This window comes from Hippoglossus stenolepis, chromosome 6, assembly GCF_022539355.2.
Source record: "Hippoglossus stenolepis isolate QCI-W04-F060 chromosome 6, HSTE1.2, whole genome shotgun sequence".
Lineage (NCBI taxonomy): Eukaryota > Metazoa > Chordata > Actinopteri > Pleuronectiformes > Pleuronectidae > Hippoglossus > Hippoglossus stenolepis.
Genome location: NC_061488.1, coordinates 26,248,107 through 26,260,436, shown reverse-complemented (window position 1 = coordinate 26,260,436; position 12,330 = coordinate 26,248,107).

The following is a 12,330-nucleotide window of genomic DNA, read 5'->3' as shown; positions in this document are numbered from 1 at the left end:
ATTGTTTTGTTTAGAATATTCTTGAGTAAAGTGTAAGGGCAGAGGATGATGGCACGAGGATGTAAACTGTATTTGTGCATTAGTACAAGGAGATGTCCATATAGACTATTTACATGTATATAGAAAGGTATAATATAAAAAAGTTATTATAAAATGATATATGTATTAGATCATATATGATATCATTTTCTAATTGATCATATTAAGTTACATGGACTTAATGGTTCTTAAACATTTATTTTCTGGTGTCCTCATACCACAACATTCATCAGCGCAGATGTCTTCCACTAAATTAAGTTGTGTCCTTTGACAGTGTATGCCATGACTGTGTGCAATACATGATCGTTATGGATCCGTAGTGAGATTGTATGGCTTCATCAAAAACACATTCCCTGTGTGTGTGTGTGTGTGTGTGTGTGTGTGTGTGTGTGTGTGTGTGTGTGTGTGTGTGTGTGTGTGTGTGTGTGTGTGTGTGTGTGTGTGTGTGTGTGTGTGTGTGTGTGTGTGTGTGTGTGTGTCCAAAAGATGGTTCTGCTTACATCTACTGTCATTATCTATCCAAAGTAATTAGCACCAATGGCACCTCTGGCTTGCTCAGGCCCAACTGCTGCCATTTACCAACTGCCACATGCTAGGCTGATGAATAATAAAGCACACTGCCAGTGTATAATGGTGCAGGATGTGTGCGCCGATACTGAGGCGATAGAGAGGGATAATGAAGATGATATCATGCAATATTTAAGAGCATGTTGGATGAGGCAGGGGTTGAGCTAACCGACAGTGCATATACACAACATCAAAGGCTCCAGGGAAGTTTTGCCACAGCACTATGGTAATGTGTGTTTGTGTATGAAGTGCTGAAATGTGTAGAGCTGTAATTATAAGGATAAGCTTGAACCCAAAGCTATTATTCATTAAGCTCAGGGGGGAACTCCACCAATTCTACATGTTAAGATCAGTGCACTCATCGTTGGGAGCTTCGTCAGATCTGAAAAAATAACCGAGATCATGTCATTAGACTAAAGTATACACTCTGCTTTACAAGAATCAATATTCTCAGACATTTTTTAAAAAGTGGCTTACACTGCCCCCTGATTTCAGGTGGTACTGCTCCATGACCAGTACAAACAAAATGAAGGCAGCGTACTAAGAACAGGCTCCGTCCATATAACAAGGCTCTGGCCGGATCCATACGTATCTAACCTTGAGCCTAAATCTACCATTAAGGTTAAGGAGCTGACCCTGAAACACAATGTCACCAGTTTAGCCGGACCATTCTTGCATCTCTTTCCCTCCTTTCCTGTCATCGCTCATGAGCGGCTGTGTCTCAGGGGGTAGAGCGGGTCGCCCATTCACTAGAGTTTCGGTCCCTTCCTCCCATTCTACGTGCCAAAGTATCCTTGGGCAAGATACTGAGCCCTGAATTGCCCCTGACGGCTATACCGGCAGTGTGTCACTGATGTGTGATAGAAAAAAGTGCTGAAGATGCTGTACTAATGTGTGTGTGAATGGATGAATGGCAAGATTGTACTGTGAAGAGCTTTGAGTGGTCATCAAGACTAGCAAATTGCTATGCTATACAAATAGACCATGTATGACCATGACAGACCATGTGTGCCTCCGAACTACCACGATGTCACTTTAAAAGAGACGTCTAGTTCCGCTCAAAAAGTCAAATTAAGAAATCTTTATTCTCCCTGAGGGGCAATATGTTGAGCAGCCAGCAATCATTGCATGACAAAACAGACAAAATGTAAATAAATACAATATAAAAATCACATAGACTCATTTAAAGGCCTGTGACAGCAGGTACAATTGAGCTTTCGAATCTGTTTGTTCTGGATATAGGCCAAGTGAATCTGTGGCCAGAGGGAAGAAACACAAACTCTTTAAACAGTGGATGTAGAACTCAAATTCTACAGGACTGACTGGCCCTTCTGCGTAGAGCTCATTTTATGGGAAGCATTTTATGAGGAAGCTCGATTTGGCTGCACACTGCACTGCATTCGGTTTATGTTTTTTAGGGACAATAACCCAAACCAACAAACAAAGATGGGGTGGACTCACAGCCCTCGAGCCATTTATCTGCGTGAAATATTTCTTCATATCGTAGTTGGATGACAGTGATGCTTTGATATGGAGGGTTTAATAAAAGACCAGTGTTAACCTCATATATGAGCAAACCATTAATCATATCAACCTCTGTGAAATGCTACCAGAGGACTCCTGCCTTTTGCTATAAAGGAAAGTTTTGTCGATTAATCATCTCTCTGAGGGAGTCTTTTTTTCCACTTAACTATTGTGTGCAGAGTACCAGATCAGTATCACCACCATCTAAATCCTCCACTGAAGCCCTGTTGCAAAACCTCCCTTTTACTCTGCTGATTCATTGGTATTCCTCTCATGCCTGGTCCCCAGGCCATGATTGCCATGTTATTAAACATTTGAGACCCTTTTTTATTTTTTTAAGCCCCAACTCACGGAAGAAAGTTCATTCTATTCTTAAATTGTGCACAAACATATCAAAGAGTTGGTCACATTGGATTAATGTCAGTCCTAATGGCAAATTTAAGAGGCATTCGAGCTGCCTGAACACATACGCACACACACACACACACACACACACACACACACACACACACACACACACACACACACACACACACACACACACACACACACAAACAAACACAAACACACCCACAAGCTTAGTGTGATATTTGTGACGGACACACACGCAGACACAATGTGTAGTTGTCTGACAAAATAAAAAAAATGCAACCTCAGCTGGGGATACAAAAATATTGTATATGAATCAAACAAACCTGATGGAGGACCAGGCAGAAAAACTAATATACCATAGTGTTTTTACCACACTTAATGGGTTCCATGTATCTAGGAGGCCAACCTGGGATCCCAGTCAGCCCAACCCAACCAGTCAAATTTGGTCAGGACTACCTATAAGCCCTGTTAGTGGTGAACAGCTTATTTCCACAACCAGCAGAGCTCTGGGAATTGTGTGTTCATCAGGGCCCAGTGGGTCATGGGGCCACTGTTGTACAGAGCCACAGGAGGAAGGGATTGTTAACATTACTTCTAGACAAGACGATCAACTTATACAACAAGAGAACACAATGATGCAGATGATGAGGATGCATGAGACAATCAGTTCAGTGATATTCATATATAGCCCATTAGTGACCATCAGGGCCACTGTTACAAAAAAGTGATTGAAATCAAAATATTTTAACAAAACACTTCTTAAATCAATTATTAACTAAATAGTACAGTACAATATAGTACAGTACAAGGTATACGATTCTTCAAGTAATAAATACATAACTGAACAATATATACAGCTCCATTGCTTGATATTCTGTCAATCAAATAACATCCCTCACTGACTCGAGTCATGTCAGGGAGCCCAGTCCCAGCACATGGTGAACAGGCTCAGCTGGAGAACAGACAGAAAGGGCAGAAAATATATTCATAAACTTTTTTCTTTGATGGTCCACCGGCCCACCAATCCTACGCCTTATGACCAGTCTGACAATGACAGACTGGTCTGTTGTTAATGTTTTGTCAATGCCCTACATACAGCTCTAAATAAAACATTGTGTAATAGAAAAAAAAAATCCAACATGTAATAAATGGTAATAGTCAAATGAATTGCATAATGTTTGGGGGATCACTCATTAGCAATGAAAATGTATTTGGGTCATTCTGTGTCAAATTATGCTGCTCAGCATCATCTCAGATATAGATAGAAATCATCTCCTTTGATTTATTTGATTTTTGTAACCTCAATACAGCCTATATCTGGGAAGCTATATTTGTGTGGTAATATCTTCTCTAGTGTTGTTCCTGTTTCATCAAGCATTGTAGCAGGAAAAACATATTTTCTGTAAAGCCATCACTAGGAACAGCCCGTAAAGAACACAACAAGTATAGCTTGATGGATGTTATTAAGGGTACCAGTGCTACTCACCTACTTTTTTCCCACAGATTTGAGAGATATTTGACTTATTACAGAAAGATGTCAATATCAGGATAACATTTGTTTTTGCCTTTGTATCTCCATGATTATTACATTTCCTGTGTATTACAGATCTTAAGAATTGAAGGAAAAACAGTGTGTTCATTGGAATAGAGGTCATTTGAGATTAGATTCTGTCTCCTGGCCCTAGATATTGAAAATAATCAGGAGCAATATTAAAAATTGTTTTGATAAAACCTCTGGCATGAGGAGCGGTATCCAAAACGACCTCCTCAAGCGCCAGTTAAAAGATCTATATGTGTTTATAAATGTAATTTTACAGTGTACATGTTAGAAAGCTATACATGGAAATCTTCTGTGAAAGTGAAATCATTCTGGTATGTAACTGGAACAGCATTTGAATTTTGTATTGATAGTTGTATTCTTTCTTTGAATAAGGAATATAACATTTAACCAACCATAGTGCATCAATCACATTTAATGTAGCTTTCTGTAATGAGGTCCTGACTGTAAGGAATATACAAATGCTTGCATTAACAAAGAAATTGTGTTTCTTACTCTGATCAATATTTCAGAGGCTGGGACACAGATAAGCAGTGGTAATAAGGAAAGACCCAGGTTTCTTCATTATGGGCATTTTTGTCCCTGGAGTTAAAAAAACTCCCTTAACTATGTGCATTCATCTATGAAGTGAACATATAAGGAAACTAAATGACCATTCATGAATTATATCCACATACGTTTTCATGATCCTTCTATTACATTTTGGTCCTTGTAAAAATTACCCCAAAAAATGCAAGAACACTTTCTTTTGTTCTGAATATTTTCATTTCCATTCGTGGTACAGATATCAAATAAAAAAATCGTTAATATCACATTGGTACAATCCCTTCAATATGACTCTTGTTTAGGAATTTTTCCATTTTTTTTTTTTTAAATGTAAGGCTTTAGAGAAAAACAATGAGTATGTTGTATGTGCAGAGGAGGAGATGAATTCCCCTCATAAATTGCCACATCCTCTCATCCTCTATCAGTATCATTACCGGTGACTTTTCCCATGGTATTTAATTGTTATTGGATTTGAAGCAAATTTAATCTGCTACCTAGTGCATACAATTTCCTTTTACTAATGGTAAAAAATAAAATCACCTCAGGATATACTGTTCAAACATCACCAAGTGGCTGAAAATCCCTGCGGTACACTGATGGTCCTTCAGGCAAATTTATAGAGAGCAGTGACTAGTTGTTCATAACTAGAAATAAGAAGGAATAAAGAAATGAAGACAGATCCAAAGGGACAGAGATGCAATGAGAATGACACCCCCAGGAGGAAGGAAGTGAACACACAGCCATGGCAAATGTTAACAGGAGGAAAGCAAGGTCAGACAAGATATGTAAAATAGGAAAAGAGTATAAAGAAAGAAATGTTTTGCAGCAGGAGACAGGGAAGCAGCTCTGCAGTGTTCTCTGAAGAGCTTGAGGGGATGCGCAGCATCTGCAGCTGGAGCAGAGAAAAGAAATGTGTCCTCAGCTGCACCGTGGCTTTTTGAGGCCTCAGTTAGTGAATGGGACGGGAACCCTTGGATATGTTCCTAACCCTCTCAGTGAGCATGTTTGTGAATATATACACACTATGCACAAGGGAATAGAGTACATTACATTTACAAGCAGCATACTATTATGTGGAGTGTGTGCTTTAGAAATGGAGAAGCGAGCGTAGAACAGGACATAGTCTAATGGTACTACATGACTCATTATATCCCGACAACATTATCAAAATCATTCAGAGATTTCAGCAAACTGAACATCAACAAATTAGGCTACAGCCAAATAGGCTGGCAGTCTCCACTGGGTTCTGCACAGTGATTTAAACCAATGCTCCACTGGGAAACATAAAATGAGGGCTCAGTTATTACAGCACAATCACACAGTGGCAGGGGTTGATCACTCTGTCCTCTGTTTACCTTCTTAGATGGACATTTGGTGGTAATAATAATATTAATAATAACTATTTAATAGCAGCTTTCATACATGTCCTGCAGCTCTCCTCACATTGCTATCTCTGCACATGAGTTTCACATGATAAGACATAGAATAATTAATCAAACAGCTTTAAATACCATACCCCCCTTGTTGATAACATTAGAATAGAATAAAATAACATGAAAACTAAACCTAACTGACATATAATATATACATATAAAATACATTGAATGAAAAATACTAATAAATGATTTAGAAGAAGTGTAGCAGTGTGGAAATAGAGCAGCTAAAGAGGATGAGCTGCTGATATTAACACAATTTGCTCCCATTTTCTTCAGATCTTTAATATTTAACTCTGCATTAATTTTTCAAGTTGGTCATTCCAGGTCTTTTCTGGATAATGTATCACTATGGGTTTATTTGATTGGCCATCAGTTATTTTATAACCTCTTTCAGCTTTGATTTTAAAAGCTGTATATTGCAAATGGCTTTAAATACCTGAACCTCAGCCATTGGAATGAAAAGGCCATTTATAGCAGCAATTCAGAGTTGGAGCAAATTCAAAATGCTTCACTATTGCAACAGGAACAAAGTCCAACCTTTTATTTTGACAGGTTTCCTTTTCTCCTTGCACTAATTGATTTGTATGTTTACAGAGGATCAAATGAGAATATGCGAAGTGGAGAATTCTCACCACCTCTACACTTCCCCTCAGCAATTGAAAGAATTATATCTCTTTGTTTTAGTTTTCAAGGCGGAAGACTGTTCTCATCAACCTTGTTTCTTACTCTTTTTACTACCTGCTCTGCAGCATACAGCCAACAGCCATAGTTAGTGACAAGCTGAAGAACATAAAAGCACTTAGCAGCTAAGGAGACAGACGTTTTTCTCAGCAGTTGGTGGAAGCCCATCTATAAGAGCTGTAATAGAGGATGTGCACTTACTTATTCATTAGTGAACAAACTCCAAATTCATTATATCTGTGTCTCCCGAATCAAAAATAGGTTGTGTTTGCTAACACGTTAGCCATATCAACTTTATAAGTCAACTGTAAAAAGCAAGAAGGTTCTGGATTCAAACCTGGGGGCTGATCAGGACTTTTTGTTGAGGAGATTTTATTTTCTCACTGTGCTTGGTTTTCTTTGGATACTCTCACTTTCTCCAAAAGTCTGGACATTTAGGTTAACTGGCAACTCTAAAGCGGCTGACTATCATACAGTGAACCCTGGATATTCCCTTGAGATTATCCAGAGGGACTGTATGTGTGAACAAATGTTCAAGTCAGTTCCTGTGGACTTCCTGCAACTCCTCCTTTAAAACTCTGTGAGCCCATGTGAGAACACAGCAGAATATTGTCCGGAGAATCCACAATGAGCCAGTGGGCGTAATGATGAGGTTTCTAACATGCACCAGATGCAAAACTGAAAAAAGCCCCAAATAATACAAATATCTAAGGATGAAAAAAAGGAGCCATACACGTAGAAGACACTAAAGAAGATGTCAACTTGGAGAGAGATTTAAGAGCTTTTGGTGATAAGGACTGACGCCGGGGCTGATGTGCTGGGAGCAAAAATGATTTATTAGAAGAGTTTATTGTAATGTCCTGACTCTTGTATGCTCTACTCAGGCACTACTCCTCACCTGAGGACAATTTTTCTGTTGTTTTGAATGTGTCTGTCTTCATATGTGAAAGCCAAAGACAAATTGGGTCCGGACACTGTCTGAAAATGGCTTAAATTGCCTGTGTGTGTGAATGTGAATGGTTGTTTGTCTCAATATGTCAAAAGCCCTGTGTTGGACTGGTGACCTGTCCAGAGTGCACCCTGCCTCCACTGTGAGCTGGGATTGGCTGTGCCCTTCAAAGGATAAGCACAGCAAATCAGTGCAAAAATAAAAATGACAATACGACAAACTTACTATTTATTCCACTTCCCCGATGAGGCAAAAAGGAGAAAGTGCAGCTTTAAATTTAATTTACCAGATGTCCTTTGAGTTGAAGATTCAATGACAATCTTGGAATTGATCCAGCTCTCACATCATGAAAATAAAGTAAATTCTTACTTATTAACCCTGGATGCTTGAAATAACTGCAGCTCTCTATCCACCTCCTAACAGAAGTAACATGTGTTTGTGTGTTTGTTGCTAAATATCTTCTTAAATATTACAATGTAAAACTTGAAAATTGAGTTTTGGCAGGTTAGTCCCAAAAGATGTGTGCATCAGTTTGACTTGCACAGACCTCCTCATGAGACCTACATACCACCCTCACATAACAACAACGCCCACTCACATACACACTGCACACTGTCCTTTATGTGAAACACATCAGGCCACATCTGCTCTTCCAGATAAGCTCATGCTTTATGTATGTGTTGTTGTCATGTGGTAACTAAATCACGTCCCTCGCATGATATCAGTTGTGGCTCGTCCACTTCCACTGGAGGCTGACAATGTAACAATGACAGGTGTGACAATCTAATGTTGGTTTTGTGGAAACAGAAGATGATGAGGAAAAACAGACTTCTAGACTTCTAGTATCTCCTCTCTCCAGACCCCACTGACTCTAATGTGCTTGTGGCTGAGGCCCTCAGTGTGTTCAGATGCAGAGTTACACTCACTATGCACAGTTGAGTTTGTCTACTCATTTCAGTGCAGTAAGTTCTGGCAACTGATCACATTGGGAGTATCACTATGTTGTGTCCCACTGTGTCCCAGCTTGATTGCTACAGAATGTAACATTTTGCTGGTTCTCTGTCACATTAAACACTTTCAGAGAGCAGATAGGAAGTGTCTTCATCTTCACTTCCACGCTGTTTCCCTCTAATCTACGTCTAAAAAGACATTTTTGCAACAGAAAAATCTGCGAACTCAAGACAGAGGAAAAAGGACGGCGACCATATTTTTCTACTCAGTGAATTAATACGTTTCCTGTAAAAATAAGTTTGTCTATTGAACCAAGTGATGGTTACGTTTTTTTGTTAGGCGACCTCTAGTGGCCATAATAAGTCTTACAGTAACAAAGGAGGAAGTGACAAAGTGCATGTAAGGGGGACTTACACAGGAGATCACAGCCCATCTCTGGTGGACCTGTCGAAGGACTTGTCAATCAAAACCAAGATTTAAACCTGTGGCAATATGCGTTGCCACTGGGGTCTCCCCACAGCAGCCAGAGACGAACCATTCACTTTTTAACATTCTTTGTTTTCTCCAACTCGTGAGCGACCATAAATTCAAACTCAACTTAAAGGGTACAGTAGTTTATGCTGGCATCTAGCTTGGCTGCTCAGCTCTGTAAAGTCTCTTTTAGTGCTTTCCTCCCATGTGTCTCTGTGTCTCTCTTCCTGTCTCTACTTGTGTCTCTCTTCATGTCTCTCCTTGTGTCTCTCTCTGTGTCTCCGGGGTCACCTACCATCAGTGTAGTTGTAGTCTTCAACAGAGTTGGCTTAAATGCATCAAATCAATGGAGAAAAGCTGTCGAGAGATATCTAGAAGAACTGAATGGAACTGGATTTGCACCACTCATCCAAGACACTTCTTTGAACAGTCAATCCAGGTGCTGTCAATACCTCGAGACTGGAAAACTATGACATAACACCATACATTTGAAAATGAATACCATCTGGTAGTAGGAGCATAAGTTACTGTCACATCCTAGGAACAGGAACTGCACAATACTGCACAGAAAGAAAAATTTAAAGAAATTAATAATGCAGCTGTTGTTTGTTCTTTATTTTAAAATCCCTCCCGCTTTAATTCAATACAGTTGCGATTGAGGCTTCGACACATCTCCCCACAGCAGCCATCTTTGTTGTTGAGAAAAGTGCTCCCGTTGGGCGCTCCCGTTGGGCGCTCCCGTTGGGCGCTCCCGTTGGGCGCTCCCGTTGGGCGCTCCCGTTGGCGCTCCCGTTGGGCTCCCGTTGGGTGCTCCTGTTGGGCGCTCCTGTGTCAGTCAGAAATGGCTTTCATTGGCCCAGCCAGTTTCAGGATGGAGGGAAATCGGCCGTAATGGAAGGGGGATGTCAGCAAATAAAGATGAGCTGGCGGACAGTTCTGGTTTCCAGGTCAGATGATAATCCTTTCCAATAAACGTACAGGAAAAGACACCTGTGGAACTGAGGACAGGCATCCAGAATGAGGCATTAGGAAGTTGTTGCAGAAACAGCACCTTTGAGAAGTGAAAGTTATTCTACACCCTGATTTCAGTTACCCAAACAGGGTGAATCTGAAAAAAAAGAGAGTTGAAACTAGTGAATGATATTGTAAGAAATTGGAGCAAATCTTGATCGAATTTTGATGAGTAGAGCTAAAAATGAGTTTGCAGCCTCAAAAGGAAAGTATGTCTGGGCTCCTGCCAGAAAAGCCTCCTGAAAACTCAAATGAATAAATCAATGCCTTAATGCCGTTCTCCACCCTCCTCACTCAGGTTACATCTGGCTACTCAGTCAGAGCCAGAGCTAACTATGAACTAATATATGCCCCTGCCACTCCCAACCCCCCTCCGGACCACTGAACTGCATCAAAGCTAATTTAGGGGATATATGAAGAGCAGCTCGAACACAGTCAAAGAAGGAAGTACTTGATCACATCAAATAAGAGAAAAGAAAAGAAAACCATCCACCGTGACCTAATGTAAATGTCGTTTGTTGATTTCTAGAAAGACTCAATATATCTTTGTGGACGAATATGCATTTAAACAAAGAGCAACAAAATGCTCATACAGAAACCCCTCTGAGATCACAATGAAGGAAAGGGTTGCACTGTTTGAATTGGCCTCGAGCCTCTTGTGCTGATGATGATTGATCCTACAACATTTTGTAGGAACTACCAAGCATATCGTTTAAAGGTTGTTCCGTGCAGTGTTTTCCACTCCAGGTGAACGGTTTCGCCGTGCCGCTGTGTACTAAGCTAGTCTACATCCTCTCTGGATCCATCTCTGTGCGGAACACATTAAAACGATTTAAAGGTTCAAATGTAAATCTGGGTGATGCTCTTCTTTAAATATTGGATCTTTCAGATGTTTATATGAGAGCAACTGAGATGTCATTTCCCCAACTTGTAGTTCTTATCAGGGTGACATGGATGAGTGAGAATCTTCATAAACAACCCAGGAAGCGGCATTAGACCATAAAATCCTGCTTGTAAAACAAACCGAATCTTCTCAAATGCTTCACTCAAATCGTTTCAGATTACACCCCTCACTGGTAATGACTCAAAGGTGAGATTGGCTGAAAACAGCTTGATGGCACCTACATTTGCATTTCTGTTCATCACACAGCTTCACACAGCTTCACAGCTCGCTGGGGTGTGCTCTCTGCAACATCAACCCACTGGGTGGTCATCTATCATTCAGCCTGCTCTTAGTGGAGATAAAGTGTTATTGGCTGAAAATAGTGGCTGGTATGAGGTGGTTCATTAGATGCTGAACAACCTATAAGGTGTGCTGGCTTCATTAGTCACTGTGTGGAAGTGGCCCATTGGAGCAGTCAATTGTAGACAAGAACAGTGCTACATTGTGGCAAGGGTGGGATAAAGCCATGTCACAAACCTATGCAGCCCCAGTAAAGCCCCCCCAAACACTTTATTGGGCTATATTCTTTTAATAATAAATATATAGATAATAAAGAGTACTTAAAAGTCAATAACCATACAGTGACTTTCTCCCAACTCGATCCCAGGCTGCATGCTAATGCCTCGATTACACACACGTAATGCTCTTCTTCCTTTGGCTGCACTGTGGATATTCATGGTTTTTATCTGAGGTTGTGACACTCATTCTGTAACATTGTAACCAAGGCATTGTATATAGTCAGTGGTGAAAGTTGTTTGCAAATACCAGTTTACCAGTATGTTAAAAGCGTGTGTGCACAGTTGTTGTTATGGCTGCACTTTGGATATTCTTCATGTAATTTCAGATTTTACATTATTACTATTGCACAGTTGTCTTGTTATGCATATGGAATAAATGCACTTGTTTTCATTTGGGTAATGAATTGTGGCTGCATGGGCGCTGTCTGGTGCTGACAGATGAACTTGTCATTTTCTTGTGGTCATTAATTGTGAAAAAAAACATTCTTTTGCCATATTCAATTAAAAACAATATCAATCTTGAATAATCTGTCTGCCATCTGTGCTCTTATAGGGAAAAGGAGAATTTCTTTGAAAGTAATTATGTAATTGACTATCTTCTTAGTCCCTCCACATCTTAGTCCAGTTCCCCCATAGCACAGGTAGAGAAAAAATCCTGGCGCAAATCTGATTTAAATGATGTATTTTATTCGTAGCCGTTTTTATGTCCTGTGGAGGATCTCAGAGAATTGGTTCCAGACCGTTCACACATGAACAACACAGCG